The sequence below is a fragment of the Dermacentor variabilis genome, chromosome 8 (genome assembly GCF_050947875.1).
Source record: "Dermacentor variabilis isolate Ectoservices chromosome 8, ASM5094787v1, whole genome shotgun sequence".
Classification (NCBI taxonomy): domain Eukaryota; kingdom Metazoa; phylum Arthropoda; class Arachnida; order Ixodida; family Ixodidae; genus Dermacentor; species Dermacentor variabilis.
In genome coordinates this window covers 66,499,754-66,507,429 of record NC_134575.1, presented here as the reverse complement: position 1 = coordinate 66,507,429, position 7,676 = coordinate 66,499,754, and positions in this window count along the sequence as shown.

Sequence of the window (7,676 nt, the reverse complement as noted above, 5' to 3'; positions counted from 1 at the left end):
GGAAGAGAAGCAATACTGAGACACATACCATTCACGTGCACTTCACATGCCGAAGAAGTCACTGAAGTCTACAGATTTTTTTAGGCTCAAAAAAGCACCCAAAGCTATTTGAAATGCATTCATTCGCACACATTCATTCTCGAGGCATAGGCTATTCATACCATTTTAAATAGTTGTTTGTTGGCTACCTCCTTCTCTTCCAAAAAGTCGCAGTTTCGCCCGGAAGGTGAAACATCGATTGCGATAGCAAATTACTAGATGGCTATACGAAGTAAGGATAGTAGTTAGCCGTATAAACCTGCAAACGTTCGCTTACTAAGTTAATAAGCTGGTGTCATGCACGCACAGGCAATCATGAACACATCTCACTCGATGACCGCCGACGCTTGCTGTCAAAACGCTGGAGCGAGGAAGCGCGGCAGCAGCAATGAGCGAAGTGACCTTTGTGCTGCCTTTCACTTCAACGCGAACTAAGTGGCAGGAACACAGCGCACACGAAGCTATCAGCACTCTGCGCACTCTGTCCCCCATCGTAGATCACTTTCAAGACAGGGCCCGTGCGGCCGCGCCATACGCATGCGCCGCCGGAGCAGAACCCCTTCCCTCCCCGCCCTGCGGTACCCCATGCGCCATGGAAGACGGTACGCTACCTCCCAGCTTTCCTCGCTTGCGCGCGCGAAATTGAGCCACCATCGTCGGCTCACCCTCGCACGCTTTCACTCGCACATACGGCATACGGCGCGCGGTAATGATGTTACCGCACTTGGGCTTTATCCGCGAGGGCGACGTTGACGGCGGAAATGCGCCTGGAGGGTCCGTATAATTGCTGTCGCAATAAAACGTTGGTCTATCTGGTAGTGCTTTACAGAACTCCTAATAATTCTGGATAGCCGGCTGCCTGCAAAATGCTTTTATACTAGTGATTAGCTTGATGTGTGGGACCTGCATAACTTCTTGAGGAGTGTGGAATGGGTGCGCTTCTGCTGACACCTCTGTTTGAGCCCAGCTTTGCAAGACAGCATGGGATGACGACAAAAGCGGAATATTCATCAAGATATCTTCACGGTAAAGTACAAAGGAAAGGGAAAACGCTGTAGGGGCAGAGTCAATCAAGCATGCAGGTTACTTTATGGGAGGACATTGAGCAGCGTCTTGACCGCATTTTATTAGGACGCTTGCATTGGCCGGTACTCCAGAACCGTCTGCTCCAAAAACGACCGCCTCTGTACGCTGTGGCACGTTAAACGGTAAAGAACGTGTTGCGATAGTTTGCTCGCTGCCGCAGACCTAACATGAAACAATGTCAGGCATTCTGGTGAGATAAATAAAATACTTGTGAGAGATGCCACGATTGAGTGTCGGCACAGAACAGTTGTCTCACAGAACAGTGTAGCTTTCTCTCAGGCAATCTCGCCTTAGCGCGTCTGCCAACCCTGATATTGCTGCGTGGCACTCGATGACGAAGTGAACAGCCTCTGAATTAAAGATGACGGCGTGCTTGCACCCCTGTGTGCAGACCTCCTTCAAATAATATACAATCTGATACACCTGCGGTGAAGGTTCTGCGTTCACTTTGATACTTACCTCAGCCACATGTTCGACTTGCAGACTTGCAGTATGCAAAGGGAAACACTGATGGGCTAGTTGGTAAGGTATCGCGTACAGTATAGCGCAAGCCGAACAAACAAGGCGACAAAAAGACGGAGGTACACGACGGTTCAGTATACACTGTCACAATTTTCACGCCCACAAGGGTGTGATTTTTTGTTTTGTCACCGGACGCGCGCACTACAAATGCGAATATAAGCACCATATAGGGCTGGATGGCACCCTAAAGAAATCATATAGCGGACCAGACGGCCAAATGAAAAGGAAACATTCGTGTGGTCACCATGCTATTTAATGCACTTCTTCGTGTTTCCTAACATCAGCGGAAACACGAACAATCCGCTCGGAAAGCAACAGCTAAAACAACCCTGTGTGGACTGAAACCAATGAATTTGCGGTTAAACCAGACACTTTCTCCAAGGAACACGTCACAGCCACGTTGGTGGCCTTCGAATATAAGTGTATATAGACATAATTTGCCAAGCGATTCGCCTGAAGTTTCTGTGCACCTATTTTATAGTTCGAGGTCAGCAAACTGCCAATCTATACTGGTATTGGTTATAAGCAAGCAGCATCGCAACATTGTTTCAACGTGACAGAAGGCAATGCGTTGGCTAATTAATGCAAGAGGTAGAACATTACGATAGATAGTTTGCTATTTATAAGTCAGGCAACGTCGAAGCATGAAGTTGAGATGAAAAGTCCAGGCTTCGTGCCGATGATTACCTTCATAAAGTAAGAGACACTTTTCGTCACACAAGAAGCCACAAATGCGCTGCTGCAATATTTGAAAGCTACCGGATTGAGTCACCGTCTGTGATCCGGACTGAGTGACCTAATGTTATCCCTCAGTGGACGTTCTCTTCTTCTCTTAATCTTTCCGTCCCCTTTTCTCTTTCCCCGGTGTAGGGTAGCCAACCGGGCTCAGTCCTGGTTATCCCCCCTACCTTTTATTTATCATTTGCACTCTCTCCCTCTTTGTCATACAAACAGGTTCTTACGTTCATTTTTTCCACATACAACGAACGAATTGAACCACGTTCCTGATGATGCGTCAATCGAAGATAGTTCACTTTTCCGCCGAACCTTGTTTGCTTTCTTTGACCATGTGCTCTGTATATGCTCATGCGCTTCAGCGCCATATTTTTCCGTTTGTCCAGTTCTAATGTCGCTACGTTTATATAATTTGAATTTCATAGTATTCTTGTTAATTGCTTTCTTAATGATTACGTCCACTGCACGTGTCACTTGCGTTATATAAATTCGTTGTAATCGTTATTGTTGTTTTACACATGTGCCCCACTTCCCTCTATAATGCCTTTGCGCTTGAGAGTATGCAAAATAAATTTTTAAATAATAAACATTTGGCGCAGAATTCAAGGGCAGTTCAAGGATGCTGAAGGCAAATTTCAACGAGGGAGAAACAAAGCTTACTCGTAGACTAACACTTAAAAAGAGTAAAATGTCCTATTTATCTGCAATTTCTTACAGCTAGGCTGCTGCTGGATTGTACAGACGCTTGAAGCTCTTCAGGTCGGCTTTTTTAAAGTTGACTTCACTATTTTAATAATGACCATGTCTTTCTCGCATGATGGTCTGAGTTCAACCGACGATACTCGCCGTACGTTAAAGCCAAATGGCTGAAACTTACTTACCGTCAAGCATTTCAAGAGCCTGGGGCCTGGAAAAGTAGTCACGAAGGATGTGGCCTGAACCAAGTAATAAAACAACAAAATAGCGGCACGACTTTGTCACTTGATCTGAACGAGCGTCTGTGGCGACGTTTGTGGCTGTGGACACGCCACATTGTAATCGTTCAACGTCAATCAAAGGAAAATATCTAGCATTTTTGGCCGATAGACAGCGTCCGTGGCTGGACCGGTATGCGAAGTGCATTATTTTTAATGTTCTAAAGTTGCCCCCAACCAAAGTTTTCAAAGAATTCGAGGAGCACATTTATCTTCAAGGAGTTTTAGGGGACTTGAATTTTTTTTTTTTTTTGCTTCCTAGTTCAAGGGTTTACAACAATTTCAAGGAGGCGTACGATCCCTGAAAATGAAAACAGCACCGTCAAGTAAAAAGCGCATTGACGTACTGAAATTATTCTACAGTATCGACGGTAGAGGTTAGGCTAACTTTTAATGACTAAAAGGAATCATTTTCTAGTTCCAAGTTCAGATATTTCGCAATAGATATTGCAGTAATCCACACAAACAAACTAGTGTTTCGGGCTGTGCAGACCATACGTTCCTCACCCTTACACCTTTCCCTAACAGCCTTGAAAGTGGGTGCAAGGACAATCTTTACGTAAATGATGCTTGCATTATTGCTAAACTCCAGCTCTGGTAAGCTACTGGAGCATATCATACACAAGCACATCATAGAATACCTTGAATCCAGTAACGTTCTCTCTGACACTCAATGTGCCATCTGTCGCGGTTTCGGCGGAGTAGCACAAATGGCGGAATTTCCATCTGACAATTCTAGCTACCTCGACATTGGCAAAGAAATTGACGCGCCATTTTTAGACTTCTCAAAGAGCCTTCTATACCATTGTTCACGGCAGGCTACTATGCAAACTAAACTCCATTTCTAATAATGGTCGAGTGATGGATTGGATTGAATTGGACACCCACCTTCCGCAACTCTCGTCCTTAGTTGGTTTCATTTGACTCTTTGAAGTCTTAGACTGCAGAGGTAACACCAGGAGTCTCACAGGGCTCTGTTCTGGAACATAACAGAATTGGTTTCCAGCAGAGCGTTCTGAAACGGACAGGAAGAGTCGATGACAGACGCGACGCACCAGCGTGTGTCGTCGTGTCTTCCTGTCCATGTCAGGACGTTCAGCTGGAAATCAATTCTGCCATGTACAACCAACGAGCTCAGGCAAGCACTATTCTGTTATGGAGCTGTTGCCAACTTTGACATTCATAAGTGAGCTTTAGCGCAATATGAAATTAAGAGTCCGTAGTTATGCCGACAAGCCCGTCCTATACCCGGTAATTTCACCTGCTGGTGATCGCACCTTAGTTCACAAGTCCTTCACAGGGTTTTGGACCTGGTGTAAGGATTGGCACAAGCCAATTAATCTTCAAAAACTACCGTATAGTATCATTTACGAAGAGATATTTTTTTCTTTACATCATGAGTACGTACGCAATAATACAGTACAGTTCACCGTGAACGTCGACCCAAATACCTAGGGGCTAGCTTCACTCGCGACAAGCATGCAGTACAAATCCCCAGCATATTCATTCACGCTACAGAGAAAGCGCTAAAAGAAATCAGGTTATTTGAGACAAACGTTTCCGAAAATTCCAAAGTACGTTAAATTGCTAGTGCATAAAAGAGCTTAAGCAGTGCCACATTAAGACAATCGGAACTGTACAAGCAAAGCGTTTTTTTTTATTTTTCATTGCTATGACTAGGAATTTTGCCTTTACTGTACGTTAGGGGGCACGTTGATTCTATGCAACTACACTCCATTGTTCACTCATCTTGTAGACTATCCGCTGACAGCGCCTTTCCAACTATAAAATGCCGCTGTCTCAACCTCAAGCCTTCCTTTGCGCGCTCTGACAAACTTCACCGCCCTCCCTCTAACCTTTGTAGAGTTTTAAGTAGTAGGGAGCTTTCGCAGGCTGCCATACGCAGCTACAATCCTGAACGTCAGTAAGCTAACCTGAGGTGGGCTGAGGTGGTAGAGGAGGCCTACCTTCTCCCGGCCCCTTTCCCTTTAAAATGGGATCAATAAAGTTGTTTCTCTCTTTTTCTCTCAAACAGAGTTATTTTCCGCGAGTTGTCAAATGCTGGAACCAGATGCCCGGTTCTGTTCGTGAACTGCCACTGCGTCTTCCGATCCCGACCAGCCCTCTGTTCTGCATCGCGGTCACGCGCGGGACCGAATGTTCACGTTCAGAGAAATTCTCCTACACTACCGCAGAGAGCGGTTACGCTATCCTCCAGCGCACAAAACACTGAATAAATCTCAATCCACCATTTGGAGACTCCTTCAGACACGAACTTTTCCGAACCCCGTGCTTTACAACCGCGTTTACCCCGATGCATACTCCTCACTATGCAAAGCGTGCGAGGCCCGCGCTGACCTCGATCATATTATCTGGCAATGCCCCAGAGCCTCACCCACCAACACCTCCCGCACTAACACACGCATCATAACTACGACCGAGCAGTGGGAGACATTGCTGCTCAGCTTGGACCCAGAGGAGCAGCTCTGGGCCGTCCGCATGGCCGAAGACGCCGCCAGAAAGCAAGGACTGGCCGCCGTCTGAGGAAGAGGGGGTATTGTGGGTTAGTCTCCCGACCCCCGCCACCCCTGAACCCCGTCAAGGACATACTAAAGTTTTATCGCTCTCTCCTCCTGTCAGATTTTGTAGGTTTTGTGCACCGCACTACAATATACGAACACATGTGGGCGTTTACTGCATGGCGCTCCTTTATTCAGTACCACTTGTTTTTTTTTTCTTTTTCGTTTGCACGTGCACATCTATCCCACTCCTGCAATTGCCCTCAATGGGAATGCAGTATTTCAAAATAAAGGAATAAATAAACAAACAAATAAATAAATAAATAGTCTTTCATGCAGAATCCGCCACCTTAAACAAGAACTCTCATCAGACAACGCGAAGAGATGAGGTGCTCGCTGCTCTTCGTAGAGTAGAAATTTGCACACAGACACCTATACGTATGCGCATTCATATATAATACGCTTAGGCAGCAACGCTTTGCGTGTGTCCCTGTCAGGCAGATTAATTACGCTGTCAAGGGAATAACGTTACCCCATGTTCGCCACACTTTGGATTATCGTTAAAACTATTCTCCATATCTTTCGGTGCCTGTGGCGCGCTTTCCTACGCTCTGCAGCTTTAGAGAAGGACGAACTTGATCACCCTACTTCTGCTGAATTAGTCCTTTTGTGTTCATTCCGCTGTGACATCAAGTCACTAGTCAGTTGATTGCCGTTCGAAGGTCTTTCAGTGAAGGTATCTCATTTCCGCCTCCTTTGCCGACATTTTTTTCTATTACTGTTTTGAATTTGAACGCAAACTCCATTACAATTCTACTGGTCTCATTTTCTGCTGCCTATTGCGGCTGTGTTTCTCCGGCAATCATTCCACTCTGCTGCATTCCACTAGCGGGTGACGAATACGTTTTGTTCTGATCGCTGCACACAGCTGCTCTCTTGCTGATGGAGCTACGCGAGGGTTAAGTTTTTCCTACGGCGCGTCTTGTTCCGCATGTGTCGCACCTGCCACCGCCTGCATGGTTTCTGGCGGGCTCCCTTAGTCGGATTGTCGCCTGATTCATGCCGTGACTAAAGATGAGTGAAAGTTCAGAAAGAGACCGCGCGGACGTGCGCTATCAGCCCCAGCCGACCATTATCGTTGGTGATTGGTAAGTCTTTTCCATTGTTTTAATCCGTATGTGCCTACTGTTCTACATCTAATACACTCATTTCTTTCGCAGTAACTCCTCACATTCATTAACAGAAAAGCTTGCATTTCGCAAGCCTGTATTCATAATCAGAATAAAAACAGGAACAGCGCAACACAGGACTGGCGAGTAAAAAGCACAGGACAGACCGCTGTCCTGTGCTCTTTACTCGCCACTCCTGTGTTGCGCTGTTCCTGTTTTTATTCTCAAGATGAATCAACCAACCCATTTTAACACACTGTATTTATAACTCTTGTCTGTGCAATTTTTGGTAACCACGCATCTAGTCGTTTCTGCGTAAGGACAGAAGCAATATCACGGATTTCAGGACATGCCAAGAAAAACACCGTCTGACAGCCAATAAGCCGAGCAAAACTGATTGAAATATAGTTGATTGTCGCCAAGAATGTGATTACTTGTTCATAATGAACAAAACGCATAAAATACAAAATATGTGTTCTCAGTATTCAAAACGTTGTCACTTGCAATGTTTGAAACAACGGCCTTTTAAATGTAGGAAGCTAGGCAGGTTGGTTACACATTTCAGACCCTTTGGAAATAATGTGTGTCCCGGACATCCAATCAAAAGGAGCCTAACGTAATTACTCTATCAC